General features: G+C 39.1%; 1 non-coding gene across 1 annotated transcript; it reads right to left on the reverse strand.

Annotated features, from left to right (window-relative positions):
* Positions 1 to 1239: 1239 nt before the first annotated feature.
* On the reverse strand, positions 1240 to 1403 carry LOC142461751 (U1 spliceosomal RNA). Its single transcript, XR_012786950.1, has one exon. It is a non-coding gene; the product is annotated as a U1 spliceosomal RNA (small nuclear RNA).
* Between the last annotated feature and the right edge of the window lie 18309 nt (positions 1404 to 19712).

The following is a 19712-nucleotide window of genomic DNA, read 5'->3' on the forward strand; positions in this document are numbered from 1 at the left end:
GAATTAAAATTAAACAAATGAACGCAAAAACTCGGGGAACTCTGTTGAATCTCAAAATATGATTTGTGTGATGTGACTGACAGATTGCCTCATGGGTCACAGGGATTGAATTACAAGGCCATTTTGTGTTTGTTTGTTTGATTTTTAAGTAGGATACAAGAAATACAAAATTAAGAGTTTAAAGAATTATCCAATAATATATTTGGTTAACAGGCTGCTACATTACTAAAGCTGGTTTCTCTCAATGCCTAATAAGCAATGAAAAGAAGTTAGAAACCTGCACAAACTTCTTTCTACAAAAGATCTGAAGATAACTGAGGGGAGAAAATAAAAATCCCATTCCTCCCCATATATTATCTTCTTTTATATTCTTCAATTGCTAAAAAATGCTTTGATGTGTATCAGACCGAACCCCTGTCTTGTGCTGGCCAATCTCTGCTGCTTTCAAGGGGATACAAATGTTCCCCCATTCGGTTCCATCTCAATTATGCAGGAGAATTGTTTAAACCTGCTTTTAGCCCGTTGTCCCCACTCTATCACTACTTGAACAGAAAAGGTTATTGCCAGAGAGGAAAAAAAATAGGATGTTAGAGAAGTTTCTTAATGAAGCAAGCACACTAGCAGAAATAGACTTTAATACCTTGCGGCTTTGCGCCAAGAAGTAATGGTGAGATGTATTTTCATGGTCGGTTGGTTTCTTTCTTTCTTTCCTGTTTAAGTCAGATGTGCCAATAAGAAATTCAAAGTGCTCCTCTTGATGTAAAATCCTAGAGCCTAAGAAGCGATTCTTACCTTTTATGTCAGACATTTCTTTTTCCGATCAGTCCATAAAATCAGGCTGATAATTTTGTCAGTGGTCTGTTTAAATGGAAATCTTCACTCTGATTTAAAGTACATAGTCCCCTCAAGACTAGTCTTCTTTCTTTGAGTTTGAATGACAACCTCTTCTTTTATCTCTGGAAAAATTTTTTTTCAACAATCCTAATATTAATGTCTAAATGTCTGCAGACCAGACATCTGTGAGTGCAACGTTTCCCATACAAGGGTGACAACTGTTTCATTGATTGGGGTGGTGGCTGAGAGGGCATCAGAAGTGACCGGAGCTGGCCTGTGAGCAATGAAGCCAGAGCAGGGAAAGGCAGTTTATTATAAGTAAACATCCCTGTGCAAGAGCAATGGGAAACCACTCCTGGAACCCTCCTTTGCATTGCTTTTCTCTTCTTCTTTTTTTTTTTCTTCCAGGGGATAGCGCGAACGCAGTCCCCCACTACCACAAATTATGCAGTTGAGTTTCCCACATTTGGGGAAATCGCAGAGGTCAGCACACCCGGAGTGCAATGGGTGAGCCTCGCCCTGGGAAAACCACCTTCATGATCATGGTATCTCCCCTGCCAGGTAAGTATTGCATTGCTTTTCTGAAAAGCACGGAAATGTGATCTTTTCCCATTTCTGTGACATCAAAAGCCCCTGAGATTTTAGTTTTTCAAAGGAAAGTTAATATTAAATGCTTAAAGTCCATGCCTATATTTCAGGAGCATTGCTTGATTTGTTGTATTTAAAAATTAATCTGCTTTTGAAAAAGGAAACAAAAAGTCTTAGTCCTCATGTTGTGAAAGTGCTAACAGTTAATCGATTATAATAGTGCACCATAAATCTATAACATATTATTCTAAAGCTCACCATGAAATAAAGAGATCACATATGTGTGAAGAATCTCTCCATTAAAATAATAACCTATTATATGAGAATAGATTAAAATCTTGAAGCAACCTTTTCTCCTTTACTGCTACTGCTTGTAAACTGAGTCAGCCATCTGTTTTAGAGAATGGGAAATCAAACCGTTGTTAAAATGTGGACATTTTCTTCTGCATTTCAGGCAAGCACATGGTGTCTATTGTGAAACAGAGCTGCGCCCAGTGGGATGCTGGAGCTGCCTGTTACCTGCTAGTGAAAGTCCACGGTGTGCCTTTCTTTCTTGCTATGTAGTTCTCAGTAATTCCACATTTGCAGCTTGGAATAGGTCATGGTGGCAGTATTTAGCCAGCAAACGGATTGTCCCTGAATTAATTCCAACTCAGGCCATGTGGCTGTCAAGGTTGTGACCTTTCACATGCTTGTCTGTGGGAAGAATAAGGCCAGCCCCCCCACAACTAATCACAGGTTCAGCAAGCACAAGTGCACGGTTAAGATAGATAAAGATTATAGTAAAGTCATAGAGGGCATGAGCGAGAGGGGAGAGATTGAAATAATGGAATCAGACACATTTTATGGTAGCATGCTCACCTCCTGGATGGCCATGATCTTACCAGCCAGGTCCGCGCACAGCGTGGGCCAAGGTGGTCAGAGGTAAGGTGAGGCAGAGACCGCCGGAGACCTGGCAGGAGAGAGCCAGCTGGGGTCAACTTTATTGCTAACAAAGTCTTATAACTACTTAGGGGTTTGTGATTACAGGTAACCACACATCACAGGAATGGGCAGTACAATTGGCATACAACCAATAGGAGGGGGGTATACAATAGGCATAGGTGTAACAGGAAGAGGATGAACTAGGGGTGTACACATGATAGGAAGGGGAGGGGCTAGGGGTATACATGTGACAAGAAGGGCAGAGCCTAGATTCATGATGGCAGCCTAACCTTGGTCACCCTTGGGTGGGCTTGACCTCTCTGGGGTCTCCTACAAGGAAAGTTAACTACTAACCTTATCAGAGGGAGTGGGTCCTAATTGTTGGGGGATAAACAGTGGTGACTGCTTGCTCTGGATGGCTGATAACCTTTAGGGAGAATCACCCCTGACCTACTTCTGCTGACTTCCAAGAGTATAGTCATTCCCCACGTGTAGCAAGCAGCTGTTTGGCATATATTTGGGGGAGACAACTTGGGAGAAATCTTTCTGTTTCCCACACTTGTAAACAAGTGAAACACCAGATCTTTCTTTGGAAGCACCTTTGAGAGGATTTGCAATGAGAACCTTTGGTTAATAGCCACATTCTTAATTGCTTGCACATAGTCCCACTTCCCTCACCTCCCATCCCATCAAAGGACTCCATTCACACAATAGAAATCAGCTAACAGTACAGAGCAAGGCATAGTGGGCTACTTTATGGGGTATTTACTGTAAGATCAGCAGTGAAAAACCACTAGCCATTCAGAGAGAGAAAGATGAGGCTTTCTAGTCCAATAAAGAATTAGTCTCTAAAACCCACTAGGGAAGTTCCATGCTGTCTTACTAGGCTTGCTATAAGTCAGAATTGACTCGATGGCAATGAGTTTGGGGAGCAGAAACCCTGGTTTTACTGTGGGTTAGGCACTGAGCTTTTTTAACTGCAAGGTTAATGAGAGGTTCAAACCCACCAGATAAAAATAAGATGGTTTCAATCAGAATTTACTCGATGGCAGTGAGGTGTTTTTAAAATTTATTTTGTTCTTTTGTTGCTTGGCAGTTTGCTTGGGTCCATATTCAATGAATCGATAGTCAATCGTCGATAGAAGCATCAGTCAGGAAATAAAATAACATGTTGCATTTGGGCAAATCTGCCAGAAGAGATATCTTGAAAATGTTGAAAAGCTAAATTGATACATAAGCAAATGTGGTGAATACAGTTTATGGTGCCCGGCTATTAAAAGATATACCATCTGGGGTCTTAAAGGCTTGAAGTTAAACAAGTTGGAAGCAAAAAAGACTATATGCAAGAAGCACATCAGCCAGTATGATCACTCGGTGTTGACGATGGGATCAGGTATCCGAAGATCAAAACCCAGGAATTATATCGATATGAAGGAAATGGGTCAGAGTGGAGGCCCAATCTCCATCTGTTGATAATTGGACATTTCCTCACAGAAGAGACATATGGGAGGAATGATACATCAAGGGTGCAGTTTAGCACTGATGAAATACACAACATTCCTCTAGTTCTTTAATGTATCCTCCCCCCACTGTTATGGCCTCTGTTCTACCTCACATACCCTGATAGACTGTCATATGTACATTGGGACAGATAAGAGTTTTTGATACACAGAATCCAGGATAGAGATACCCCTCAGAAACTGTAATGGGAGTAATGATTCCATGAGGGTATGGGAAGGGAGGGGCATGGGGGAACCTGTACAGAATTGTAGGTAAAAGAATACATCTGACAGTGTAGGATATGAATATTTATGTATATACACAAATATATATACTCATAAAGAATATATATATATATATATGTACTTATAAAGGGTTCACATGGCTGGTAGGGACAGGAAGGAAGGGAATAAAGGGAGCTTATATCAAAGTAGAAAGAAAATAGCTTGCAGTTTAATTGAAAGGCAAAGAGATAAATGACTCAGCAAGCCTCACCTTTCCGTCTCTTGCTCTCTGAAGACCAGACCAGTGTGTGGCTGCCTTAGCTAGTTCTCTGCCTCAACTTGCTAGCTACACTGCCTGTGGGATACCCAACACATGAACCATATCACTAAGTTCGAGGTTCCTTTGAGACCTGCTTCGTCACACTGATGGTGTGTACATATCACTTGATCAGGTGACTGTCGGATCCTGTCATCTGGCTGACTGTTGGTGACCTGCCCTGCTGTTTATTGCCTGTGCCTGGACTTCCTATATTTCTCTACAGAAGATTCAGAGCTATCTGCCTCCTTGACTTGCACCCAACAGCCCTTGTGAGTTGAAGGACTAGGAGTATATTAACTATCTCACAGAAGTAATTGAACTAAGCTGTCTGTACTGCTCTGTGCACTAATTAGCTGTTTATATCATTGTGTTATATATATCTATGTATATATAATCATAAGTGTCCTAGTTTTGTTTCTCTAGAGAACCCTGTCTAACACAATCCCATTCTCAGGAACTGGGATGGCATTTATCTTAACAAATTTAGAACACTCCGTCATTCTTAGCCACTTCTATTCCAGGGTGGGGAGGGAGTGCTGGCATCTGCTAAGTTCTAAAGAAATTTGCTTAGCAATTCAAAATGAGTTGATTTCATGGTTGAAAGCACGCAAACAGATCTTATTTTAAATTAACTCTTCGTCTTTTAGAGGAGGCATTCTGGAAGCGTGAGAATGAATTTAAATACCTTCCAGTTCTGGTCTCCCCAGTGATTTATTGTGGGCCTCACAGGCAGAACTCCAGAGAGAACATGAGTTCCAATTCAGATAATAAAGGCAATGTAACAATAAAGTGATCCACATATACATTTTATTTTGTCTTGTGTTCCCATGCATATGAAAGTTAGGTTTTCCCTATTCTCCAGTCTATTAAATGTACACTCACATTACGGAAAAGAATGGAATATTGTGAGAATTATCAGAATGTAACACAAAGACATGGAGTGAACACAGAATGTTGGCAATATGGCGCCAATAGATTTGCTCATGCAGGCTGGCCACAGACCTCAATCTGTAAATAATTCAGTCTGTGCACAGTCCACTAATGGAAAGTGCAATAATATGTGGCCCACTTGTCCATGGGTCACTGAAATTCTCTGAGCCTGAGCTTACTGATCAACAAAGCAGCTCTTGCTACATACCATTTTGACAAATATTTCCAGGCAGGGGTTCCCGGAGTTCATTTAAGTCATTTGAAGAAATGAGCTATGAAAATATAAATGTGATTATTGTTAGAGATTTAACATTTCCATTAAGATAGAAATAGATAGTATTAAATTTCTTCTTTGAGCACTCAAATTAAAAGCAATTTTGAGCTTCTTAAAGTACTGTATGGGGGATAATTGTTGAAGTTTTATCTTTAGCTAGGGACTTATCCACTCTCATAATTACTGTCATTTTCTTGGCAAAAGTCCATATAGGATATTGAAAAAATATAGAATAAGGTTTCTGATTAGGAGATGGTGAGGTTGACAAATACTACTATTAAATTTCTCTTGTTGTTTCTGATCAAATATTTTCAAAACCATCAGTGTATCCTTTTCTAAGAGTAGAGAGAATGATTTGGAGGAAAAATGTTAAACCCTAAAATTTAGTCTTATGACACTGGCCTTAGACAAACACACTTTACAGATTCTTATGAAGATTAATTCTATGAAATATTATTCATTTCATAGGTAAAAAAGCCTTATTTTTTTCTGAAATAAAGAAAAATAATTAAAAATATTCTCTGAGGAATCCTAGAAAAAAGTGGGGTGTTTTTTTTTAATTCTTTGACAGTTTCTTTGAGTACCTCACATGATTGGGCGGTTCATTTGGAACCTGGGTGCTCAATGTGATTATGCTAGTTTTTCTGTGTAGACTTACCCAGTTTCTTTTTGCACCAAGCAAGTGTAAATATAAACTTTAAATCTGCTGTGGTGAGAGATTTTAAACATAATTATCAAAAAAGCTCTCATAAGGAGTTTAAGCTTATCTCTAAGCCACTTCTATTTGGTTCAATGGAGATGATTTTGAAAAATTAATTTCCCACTGCCATTAAGTATTAGCATTAATTTGGCCTTAATTATACTTAATTTTGTATGGGGCTTGAGAGATTTGATGATCAGTTTATAAAATGGGCCTCCTTAGACTTGATGTGTCCATGAGGTTTAGAAAAATATCCTCCAATCGTTACAAGTACAAAGGAAAGCGTAAAATCTCTCTGATGAAATGCTAAGTGCCTTTGATGATTTTGTTTACTATAGGCTCTCATAACCAATGACCAGAAGATTATTTTCACTAATTCTCAATATAGACCATGAAATGTGCTTGAGATTCGGATACCAATACATCTCGCCCTGTGGGCTTCATTATAATTTATCTTTGTCTACAGCCTTGCACTTTGTAACTTCTCATGCTATCATCCTGGATCAAACCACTGCACAGATTTTTGCAAGAGCTGTACCATGACCCCTTCATAATTCTTTCTGTATTTAGAAGTAATTTTATTTGGGAGTGGGCATTGCCACAAAACTTAGCCCGGGTATAAAAATGAAAGCTACAGAAAGTGAAAAGGACCATTAATTATATTGCTGTATAGTTACAGAAACCAAGGTTCAGAATGTGTTTGAGACGTTTTCCTCAAGGGCACATATAGAGTTAATATCCTACCATCCCACATAGAGTTAGATAGCATTCTATCAATCTGTAATAAATACTTGTCTTACAGTATAATTTATTTACTCTGTTCAACTATCTTTTCTAAGATTAGAAATAAATTGGAAGAATATATCAGGCAAGAAGTGAGGGGAAGAGGGTAGGATAGGGATGTTTACTGAGAAATTTGGACTCTGATTGAACAGATATCTGCTAAAATTGTTGTTGTTGCTGCCATACAATTGACTTCTGACAGAGATTCCACATACAAGGGAACAGGACACAGCATGATTCTGTCCCACTCCTGTGATCAATTGTGCTCAGACAATTGTGAGGCATGGGATTCTCATTGCTTACTTTTCAGAAGTAGAATGCCAGTCCTTTTATTTCCTAAAATAGATCAGACAGTAGTTAAAGCAAGTCTTGAACAGCCCCCTGCACATAGTTCTGATCAGAACGTAGGCAGTTTGACTCCCCCACCTTCTATGCTGAGGAAAGTTCTGACAGTCTCCTTTGGGGAAGATAAAATTTTTGGAAAGTTATAGGCAAGGTTTACTCTATCCTACTAGGTCTCTATGAGTTCACTCGAGAGAAGTAGGTTTCAGATAAATTATTTGGGCTACCTTGAGAGCAATACTATTTCGTGACTTAGCTCCTATGTGTACAGGATTATATTCAACATAAAGAGCATGTAAGAATAAAAGCCATGATCCCTCTGCAAAAGTTTATTGTTCATAAGGAGATAATGTACTGGAAGTAATTCTACCATAAAGTAAGTATAGTTAGGCTTTCAAATTTAAAAAGGACAGGTACAAATGAGGCATGAATGGAAAGGTCTCTCACCTCCATCTGCATGGAGTCAATGCTGTCTGATAACAATGCGTCAGCGCAGCATAGAACTGCCCCAGTGTTTCTGAGACCATGACTTTTTATAAGAGTAGAAAGCCTCCTCTTCCTCCTGCATGTCTGCCAGTGGTTTTGAATTGTTTACCTTGAGATTAGCAGCGTAATGTGTCACCCACTACACCACCAGAGGGCCGTTGGAAAGGATTCTAGTAGAGTTTCTTTTCTTTTGAGTGTTTACATATTTTTAAGTCCATCACACATGGAAAATATTTTGACACAAAGATAACTCTGCATAGAGTGCTCACTTAGGGAAATTAATCTCCTTGAGAACAAGACAACACTAATTGCATATTCTTTTCATATTTATTTTATGGTCATGATCAAAGACAGGGGTAGGCACACTATGATAGGTTTGAACTGCCTTAAAAAAATAATTGTGATTTTATGTCTTTCTACTGAGAAAACCACCAATTTAATTGTTGATGCCTCTGTAGAGAAGCTGGTGATAGTAAGGTAGACTTGCCTATGACTTGGTAATGATTAATTGTGTACAATTACTATTTACACTTTTAATTATTTTTCTTTAAAGTATCGCTTAAAAGGAAGTTGAAGGATTGACTTCTAGCATGGTAACACGGGGAGCTCTGCTGAGACATCTCTCAGTGAAATGAAGAAAATCCTGAGGAAAGAGCACATTTTAAAAAGCCATGTAGACTAGAGGCTTTGCAAATGTTCATATCGGCAAATTGTAACATATAATCTATAAAAATTTGGTGAAAATAGCAAGTCTGTGGTATTTGAACCAAGACAACTTCTTGCTTCTTTCTTCCAGCCCAGCAGAAGAACTTTAGATAAATTGAACATTACTAGGTTGAAAGCTTTATTGGTTCAGAAGACACTGCAATCAAGGAAATCTGAAAATAATTTACAGAAGGTGATAAAATGCTTGTAAAAATACATCTGCTAAGAACTTCATAATGAGAATATATATAGCATCCTTTGAAACTAGTATTAGAAAATAAACAAATCAGTTTTTTTAAAAAAATGATAATGGATCTAAATAGACATTACCTCAAGGAACTATATAAATAACCACATATAATGCTCAACATAATATTTCATCTTGAGAATTAAAATCAAATGTACAATGTGACAATCATTTATACTGTCTAGAATGGCTACAATTAAATGTCAGTTAATAAGGATTGGTGAGGCTGTAGAGAGATGGGTGTCAATATAAAGTTGTATAACCACGATGGAAAGCAGTCGCACAATTCCTCACACAATAAACATAGAGTTATCTATGTATATGAAGAGGTACCCAAAAAACACCAGAATACCCCCCAAAAGCTATGTGTTTAAATTTTTATAGGAAACAACCTTATCACTTTCCAAAGATTCGTCATTAAACTTAATACATTTGTTAAATCTGAGATTCCATTCTGGGAAACATTTTTCAAACTCCTCGGTTTGGATGCCTGACAGCAACTCCCTTGTGTTATTTTTTTTCACCTCTTCTGAATCATTAAATCACTGTCCTTTCATGACCCTCTTCATTGGCAGAAACAAAAAGAAGTCACAGGGTGCAACATCAGCTGAGTAAGGTGCATGGAACAAGAACGACATGCGATTTCCCCCCAAAACTGGCATACTGAAATGGCTGCGTAAGCAAGTGCAGTGTCATGGTGACAAAACCAGTCCCACATCTGCCACAATCAGGTTTTTTTAATCGCACAATGTTATGCAATGTTTACAGAACCTCTAAGTAGAAAACTTAATTAACATAATGACCTGGTAAAACAAACTCCAAATGCACTACAAGTCAACACTTTTGTCCCTTTAGGAAGTGGACAGACATCCAGCATGAGCTTTGCATTCCACTGACATTTCACCTTTTTTGAAACGAAAAAACCACTCTTACTCTTGAGTTTTTCCCATAGCGCGTCCTTGTAAGCTGTGTTCAACATCACAACAGTTTCTGTGACATTTTTCCCCAAGCAGGAAACAAAATTTCACAGCCTCACTTTGTTCTCTTAAATTGGCCCTCACACACACACATTGAAAAGCGGGTTCTACAAAACTGCTTTTACGAAAAAATTCACTGTGACCAGAGAGAACCTTCCCAGGTGATGCCACTGGGCGCACTAACTTAGATCAAGTTGTTTGATGCTCACTTATCAGGAACAATGTGTACTGGGAAGATTCTGCTCCATCCAGTGCAATTCAGGTTTTTGAGGAGTAACCCATCATGTACATAAGAAATAGAACATACATGTCAAAATAAATAAGACATATTCACTAATGTTAATAGCAGCATTATTAGATGAGGACTGGGAGATGGAAATGATCTAAGTGATCCTTTGTGATGAATGGGTAAACAAAATGAGGAATATCAATATAACGGAATGTTTTTCAACCTTATGAAGAAATAAAGTAATGCTATATCTTACAGCAGAATTTCCCTATGAAACCATTACACCAAGTAAAAGAGTCCAATAAAGAATTATCACATACCAGGGGAAACTTCCAAAAGTTCATAGGAAAAAATGGCATGAACTTCCTATTTTATTTTTCCCCGAATTTTTTTTAGGCTCCTCTTATATTAATCCATACATGGGAAATGTCCAGGATAGGGAAATCTACAGAGGCAAAAAGCAGACTTGTGGTTGCTTAGGGCTATTTGTTGTACTGAGTGTCTTGTGTGTTGCTATGATACTGGAAGCTGTGTCACTGATATTTTAAATTATACCAGAAGGCTCACAAAGAGTGAACAGATTTCAGCAGTTTCTCGACGAAGAACTACTTATGAAGAAGGAACAGATAAGCTGTCAACTGCAGAGGACTTAGTCGCAGAGATCCTTATGGAGCTCAACTGAACATTGGAACATGCCAAAACATTCATGAATAGCAGCAGGACATTGTCCAAAACAATGCCAAAGATGACCTCTTAGGTAAGGAGTCACTCAAAATATGACTGAGGAAAACCCACCTTCTCAAAGAAGAGTTAGACATATGGATGGTGTGAAGCCTGCAGGAGACTTTCGTTTGCTGATTGAAAAGAAGAAACAGTCTCAAATATCTGCTAATGATTGGAACATGGGGTATATGAAGTATGAATCTAGGAAAGTTGAACATTGTAAAAAATGAAATAGAATGCACAAAATTAGATATCCTCGGCTTTATTGACCTGAAATGAACTGGTAATTGCCATCTTGAATCAGAAAATCAAATGGGTTACTATGCTTTGGGTGACACTATCAAGAGGAATTCCATCACGTTCATTGTCAAAGGGACATTTTTAGATGTCTCTTGAAGTACTATACTCTGTGTGATAGGAACACTATTTATCAGCATGCAAGGAAATGTAGACAACATAAATATATTCTAATTTGTTCCCAAACCACTAAATCTAATGATAAAGAATTTGAAAAATTTGGCCAATGTATTCAATCTGAAATTGATCAAACATTCAATTAAGATGTATTAATAATTATTATCCATTGGAATACAAAACTTCTAAGCAAAAAGGATGTAACAATAGGTGGAAAACATGGCCTTAGAGATAGAAACAAAGCTGGAGATCAACGCTATTTGATTTGCAAAACCAATGTGTTTTAGTCTGGGTACTCTAGAGAACCAAATCCACAGAAATTCATGTATCAGAGAGAGTTTTATATAAAGGTATGTGCACATCAAGAAAATATCCCATCTCAGTGCTGGCAGGGGTCTCCACATGGCTGCTTCAGCACCCAGGGCTGCACTGGGGTAGGTCCATGAGGCTTCTCCTCAGGGATGTCTTGCAGGAAGTGAGCCTTGCCAGCTGAAGCAGGGAAGTTGCTAAGGCAGCTACACCCTGGTCCAGCCATCACAAAGCAAGAGATCTGGGAACTAGAAAGGCGAGGCTCACCGAGTCATTTATCCCTCCACAGTTCAATTAACCCCACATGTGTTTATTGGCCAGGTTGGCACAACAAACTACCTCACAATGATTTCTTCATTTTCTAAAATCTTTTTTCAACAGCCCAGAAGTCAGCTATACACGTAGACTTCTCCAGATGGAATGCACAGAAGTTAAATAGACTGTATTTGTGGAGAGAGACGAGTTCAATATAAACAGCTAAAAAGTGGCCATCAGGTAACTGTGTAACACACTATAAATTGTTCATGTGCAAGTTCAACTTGAAGCTGAAGAAAATGAAAACAAGTCCATGAGCACCAAAATATGACATTCAGTATATCTCACCTGAATTTCAAGAACATCTGAAGTATAAATTTTTCTAACTGAAACTTAATGACAGAAGACCTGATGAGCTGTGAGATGACATCAAGGACACCAGGCATGACAAAATCAAAAGTTCATTATAAACCAGGGAAAAGAGACTCTGAAATGTGCCCCGAAGAGTAGCTAATTGAAGTCAAAGAGCTTTAAAAAATCTCAAAGGGCAGCTTAAGAAGACAAAATGAAAATTATCAAAAAAAATGTGCCAACACTTATACTCAGTATATCTTAAGCTGAAAGAACTCAAGAAAAATTAAAGTAATATTGAAAATTCTATAGGCACAATACTTGATGATGCAGATAGTGTCTAAAGAAAATATAAAGAATATACAGAGTTACTGTACCAAAAATAATTATTCCACATGCCATAATATCAACAGGGAGCTTCTGATGAAAAACCAGTGTTATGATGGAGGAAGTCCAAGCTGCATGGAAGGCGTGAACCAAAATGCACGTCATTCATTAATACCAGGAATTCATGAAATACCCATTAAAATGTTTCCACAAGCTAATGAAGCACTGGAGGCACTCACTCATCTATGCTAAAAATTTAAAGACAGCTAGATACCTGGCTAACTGACCATAAGAGGCCCATATTCATACCTATTCCTTAAAAAGGGTGACCCAACAGAATTTACAAACTATAGAACAATGTAATTAATATCACAGGCAAGTACAATTTTGCTGATTATCATTCAAAAAACAGTTGCATCAGTACATTAACCTGGAACTGGTCAAGCCTCAGGTCAGATTCAGAAGAGGACATGGAACAAGGGCTATCATTGCTGATGACAGGCAGACATTGGTGGAAAGCAGAGAATATCAGAAAGATGTTTACTTGTGTTTTGTTGACTATGTAAAGGCATTTGACCTTATGGATCATAAAAAACTATGGATAGCCTTGAGAATAAGGGGTATACCAGCACACTGTATTGTGCTCATGGGAAACCTGTACATTAATCAAGGAGACATTTTAAGAACAGGAAAAGGGAATATTGCATTATGGTGAGCAAATCATCAGAAATGATGGATTATATGAAGAATATATGCAGTATCATAACTGAAGGAAGATTTATTAGCAACCGGTAATATGCACATGGCACAACCTTGCCTGCTGAAAGTGAGGAGGATTTGAAACACTTGCTGAGAAAGATACAGGATTGCAGTCTTCAGTATGGATTGCACATTAATGTATGAGCCTCCAATAAAATGATTTAAAAAACAAACAAACAAACTTCCGATTCAAAAAAATAAGAGTTCAAACTGGTTTCTTATGTCATCCTGTTCTGATAAAACAGTGGTTCTCAACCTGTGGGTCATGACCCCTTCAGGGATTGAAAGATCATTTCACAGGAGTCCTCTGATTCATAACAGTAGCACAATTACAGCTGTGAAGTAGCAATGAAAATAATTTTATGGTTGGGGAGTCACCACAACATGAGTAACTGTATGTAAGAGTCATGGCATTAAGAAGGTTGAGAACCACTGTGATAAAACAAGTAGAGGAAAGATAGCATAAATTCATAATATGTGTGTTAGTCTGGATACTATAGAGAAACAAATCCACAGAAACTCATGTATAAGAGAAAGTTTTATATAAAGGTTAAGTGCACATTAAGAAAACATCCCAACCCAATGCTGCCCACGCCCACAAGTCCAACATTAACCCATATGTCCGACACCAATCCACAAAGTCCTCCTCCATCTCACAAAACACATCCTATGATGCCAACGGCATGAAGAAGGCAGAATCACTGAAAATGTAAGCATCTTGGCGCTGGCAGTGTCTCCACACGGCTGCTCCAGCACCCAGGGTTGCATTGGGGTAGGTCCATGTGGCTTTCTCCTCGGGGATGTCTTGCAGAAAGTGAGCCTTGCCAGCTGAAGCAGGGAACTAGGTAAGGCAGCTGCACCCTGATCTAACCATCAGAAAGCAAGGGACCAGAGAACTAGAAAGGTAAGGCTCACTGAGCCATTTATCCCTCCGCCCTTCAATTGAACACACATGTGTTTATCAGCCAGGTTGGCACAATAAACTATCTACCTCAATATGCATCAGTTGAGAGTTCATTTTTGATGTAAAAATAACATTCCCTAATTTTTAGAAATGATCAAAAATATATTTCCAAATGTCACCTATTTTCTTCTTATAAGCCATTTTTTAGCTTTAAGAGAATTTAGTTTGAACTCCAGAGTATTTAGGGCAATGGCAGGTGGGCCTTTTGCTAGTGATTTTTTTATTGGTGCACATTATCACCTGTGAGAATGAACAGAAAATATAGAACACTGAAATATAGCAACGAGTGACAGAAACAGAGCAATTCTCACCCAACATGGGAATATATTTTGCTGCTGATTTTAAAAGCAGTGTTTCCTTCAGGTAAAATAAGGTGCATTCTCCCAAGACATTGTAAACACAACAGCAAAGAAAGGAAAGGAAGAAAATTTAATGTTTTCTTTAAACTCGGTGGCCTGAGAGGAATCTCTCAGAGCGTCACCTTCAAAACATGTGAATTTTCAGATTTTGAATCCCAGTTTCAGTGCCAAAGCAAAGCACATAATATGTAAAGCACATAGCACATACGGATCACCAGTGTGCTGGGCAGGAGCCCCGGGACAGAGCACATGATGAACATGGTGGATGCTAGTCAAAAGTTTGGAGCTTGGACTCCATCCAGAAGTACCACAGTGGAAATATCTGGCAACCTAATTCTGATAAATCAACCACTGACAACCCGATGTCGCACAGTTCTACTCTAACACACCTGAGGTTACCATGTGTTTAAATGAGAGCAAGTTATATGCCAGGCGAGTTTCTAGGTGCTGTGCAAACACGCCTTACTGAACCTTCCTCACAGAGCTGGTGGTCAGACCATATTCTTCAGATGAAGAAAAAGAAGCAAAGATAGGCCATCTCATATTTTCAATGACATCTAGCTGGAAAACATTGTCCGAATTTATTTTAATCCGAAAGAAAACACTGTACTATAACTCTATCTCTTTCTATTCTTGTGCTGAAGAATCAAACTCAGGGACTTGGCATATCTTAGCCATGGTCACATTTTGAGCAAACGGCTTAATCAAAGGATGCAAATTCATGCTCTGCAGCGGTTGGAATGGCACGGCTGCTCCATATGTTGCTCCTCAAAGGGTGGTAGAGATCAGCACCCTGGACACCACCTGTGGTACAGTTGGAAAGAGAATTAGCCTGCAGTTACTCAGCACTGGAAATGTGACGTGATTTGAGATCTCTGGAAATGTGACGTGATTTGAGATCTGGCCTGTTTAAGACTTGGTTTGCAGAAAAACCCGACTGTAACAGCCACCTCCTTGCAGTAAAATTCCTTTTAAAATTTAAGAATGTTCTCATTCAGCAAGTTTGGATGAACCACACTGTTGCTTCCTTCTGTGATCTCTTGCAGCATAAATAAGCCTAGAATTTCTCAAATCAACCTGGTCTCCGTATTTGGCTAAAACAATAACAGGCATCCTCTGCCTTATCAGCCAGCATCACCTGAGAGCTTCTTAAAAATGCATAATCTTGGACCCCAGTTAAACATTCCAGACCTACGGAATTGAACTCTTCTTTTAATATCCCCGCACCCTGTTTATCCCGGGTGATACCTATGCACATTAATGTTGGAAAGCTTTGCATTCATCTTGCAGCTTCGCTCAATTAGGCCACGTGACAGTATGCATCAGACATTTCTATGTTCCCAAGACAGATGAAGACTATTCCCAGCATGCACCATCTGCGTTTTGCAGCAATGACCTGGAATTGACAGACATCTCCTCCCCAGGCACTTCATGGCCACTCCTCTGCTTTTTGCCCCTCCCCGTTTTCCATTCTCAATAAATCTTCAGTGCCAAGCAGAAACGAATGGCGAAATCATCTTTTCAATGTCATTTAACCACGTGAAATAGCACTAAGCCTTAAAAGTTATTGCTAGTTCAACAGTGGAGAGACACGATCGTTCGTTTCATTCTGGAAATGTCTCCCAAAGTGCTCTTCAGCTCTACAAAGCTCTGTTGCCTCACAGATGGGGAGAAAGGCAAGTGCACACTTCACAGTCGTTTGTGGGGTTCACCTGTGATTTTGCTGAATGGAATGTTTACTGGGAGCCATCATTATTCCAATCTCATTTTCTCTGAAAATTCTGGACGGGGTATAGGTAAGGCATGATTGCAGAGTTATCTACACTGTCGTTTTCTGTAATATACATAATGAGAATGTGTCTATGATTAGGCACAGCCTCCTGGTGTCAGAGATACCCGTGCATTCACAATAATCAAACCTGTCCCAAAACACATGGGTTGCGTGATGGTCATGGGAATCATACAGCAAAAAGTCATATCTGAATGTGGACTTGTCAATGCTCCGAGCTTTTTTGGTTGTGTGAACCTTCTCCTTTTTAGCAGGCATTTTCAGGGAAAGAGATACATGATTTTTTGAGCCCTCTACCCAGAGGGAACCCTAAAAATAAATAAATAAATGTGGACTTTTCCAAAGAGACTATTCAATTGTTACATCCAATGATTAGAATCAAGCGGGTGTTCGTATTTTCATCACCACTTTCAGTAAGGCCGCGCCTTATTATGGTTATGGAAAACTAACGACATTTACCTTTTTTATGGTAGTGAGATTTTTCTTTTTACAGTCTGTACCCCAAAACTGGATGTGGTTTGGCATGGCCCTTTAAAAAATATCAATGATTAATTTATTCCACATGATTAATTTTGACGGTGCCGCAAGCACTGTCCAGGATCCTGAACTTATGGCAAAGGGTAGCCCAGACAAAAATGTGTGCTCTGACAAAGTTTCGCATTGCGTACCTGCCTCGAGGAAGGAGAAAGGATAATAGTGTAGTGCTCAATGATTGCCAAGCCTGTGATACCTGAGACGCTCTTCGGCTTATGGAGGGCTGGGGACTACACTCAACAAATGAAGCCAACCTCTGAGAATGGAGGACAGACATTGATTTTTCAAAACAAGGTACAGTATCAATGACCTTGAAACATAGTATATCTCTTGTGTAGCGAATGTTGAGAAACATTGAACCATGTGGTATTTTGTAATCCTATAATTTTTAGAGGAAGAAACATAGTGCATCCCATTCATGAGGTTTGAAATGAAGACTTCTCATTCTTATTTAGTGATATTCTCTGTATGATGTCAGATCTTTCCCCCAAATGTTAGATTATTTAAAATATTAAGAAAATATTTTCACACTATAATTTTTTGAGGAATAAGAATTTGCTGGTTGATTGATTTGCTCTATGGCAACAGTTCTCACCCTATGGGGCACAACCCCTTTGGGGTTGAACACCCCTTTCACAGGGGTTACCCGATTCATAACAGTAGAAAAATTACAGTTGTGAAGTAGCAACAAATATAATATTATGGTTCGGGGATCACCACAAGATGAGGAACTGTAAAAAAGGGTCATGGCATTAGGAAGGCTGAGAACCACTGTCCTAAGGAGTCCTGACCGTAAAGCAGTTAAGCACTTGATTACTCACTGAGATGGCCCCAATTCAGATCCACCAGCTGCGCCATGAGAGAGATATATAGGAGTCTGCTTCAGTAAAGATTATTGCTTTGGGTATCTTGTGGAGTTGTTCTACTCTGTCCCGTAGAGTCATTATGAGTCAGAATCAATTCAACAGCAACATGTGAAGTTTTAGCTCACATTTTGGATTTTGAGTCATGGTCTCCTTAGTAGGGGCTCTGGTATGTTGGTTAACCCTTCCATTTATGGGACTAAGAATAGAGAGTCAATTCAGGAGCAAAATGCCAGTACGACAAGGGAGAAGAGAATGCATATTTAGGCTGAGGATTTTATAAAAGGGAATAGAGAATTGGAGGGTAAGGGATACAGGTCTCTCAAGGAGTGAAAGACAAGAAAGGAAATGGGAGGAAAGAGGTGCCAAGATGCCAAGATTCAATTTGGACCCAAGCAATTCAGACTACAAACTTTATCTCTGGCAGGTACCAGAGGCACAGAACTTCTGCATCTGGACACTTTTGTTTCAATAGAACATCCTATCATTGGGTCCAGTCCAGTCCCTTTCTCTCGGTGTTTTAAAGAGGACTGGACTTCCTGACTTTTGGATTCAGGTCTTCTTAAAAAAACAAAGTTAGGCTAACTATGGAGGCCAAAGCAAGGCTGTCCTGGGATTTGCCATGCAGCCTGAGCGAATGGGGCTCTTTGAGATGACCCTGGCTGCAGGTATGGCGATGTGAAGTCAGCAAAGAAGCCGAGAGAAGAAAGGAAAGGAGAGAGGCTACAGGAGAACTCCATGAAAGTGGGCCTTGGAGGTCATAGGAGACCTTTAAGGAAAACCCAAGAGAAGGGAGAAAGCACCCTCCCTTTTTGACCCTGGAGTCTAGATTCCTGGTGTGATCCATGCCAGGCACAATCTGGACACATTGTGTTTATCCCAAGGTGAATCCAAAGTGATGAAACTCCTGCCTGCCCATGGCATCTCTAGTCCTTAAGATCGAATCTGAGGTTGCTTCTTTAAGGTCATCTGGGTAAGTGTATGAATCAGGGTAAAACCGCTGCAGGGGAAAATTCAAAACAAGGTTTGTCTTACAGGTCATGACTTAAGGCAGGTTTAAGGAGAAATTTTGGTAACACATATTCTAGGTCAAAGATATCTCTCCATGGAATAGAAATCCAAATTCTTACTTGTAAATTAATTACACTATTGTTTAATTTTTTTTACCTTTCACTTGCCAATCAGTAAAACAAAAGTTTCAAACTAGTTGCCACCCCATTTTCGATTATTAGATCTATAAGTAATTTTTGTATGACTTACTATTAAAGTGCTTTAAACATGTCTTCCATGCATCAAATGCTTTGGCATAAGTATCTAATTTAAGACAAAACTTAAATTCTAAAGAGAGTAGTTAAAGTATGCTCCCCTAACTTCCTGTGGGTTTCTACACAAACTACATTTCCCTCTTATTTTCATCACCATTAACCTGTATGCTTTCTTGCACATTTGGTAGTGCAGTGAATAAAGTACTTGGCAGCTAACCAAAAGGTCTATGTTACAAACCCATCAGCTATCCCATGGGGAAATATGTGGAAATCTGATTCCAAAAAAGTTCAGCTTTTAAAACCCTGTGGGGCAATTCTACTCTGTTGTTCTGAGTCAGGATCAACTCGACAGCAGTGAGTTTGACTTGGGGTAACTGCCTGCCTTCAATGAGTTATCTGTTCTAATATGCTTGTTCTAGGGATCGCGAGTGTTTTTTCTGCACCCCTGTTTTTGCTGGCTTAATTCAGGCTCTCATCAGCCCTTACCTAGCTCACAGCAGGAATGTCCTATCTTTCATTGTTTTTCTGCTTTAATCTTTCCCATTGTTCCTGAACTGCCACCTGGGAAATATATTGGTCTCATGCTCCTGTATAAGATCAATTCTTAAAGGTTTATGCAAAGTAGCTTATAAGACTTTCAGTTATGATTTCCCCACCATCATCCCCCTTTTCCTAATGTTCTCTGCATGCGGATCCATAAAACATACAACTTCCTGGAACATCACTATATCTTTACGT

The sequence above is a fragment of the Tenrec ecaudatus genome, chromosome 11 (genome assembly GCF_050624435.1).
Source record: "Tenrec ecaudatus isolate mTenEca1 chromosome 11, mTenEca1.hap1, whole genome shotgun sequence".
NCBI classification, from domain to species: Eukaryota; Metazoa; Chordata; class Mammalia; order Afrosoricida; family Tenrecidae; genus Tenrec; species Tenrec ecaudatus.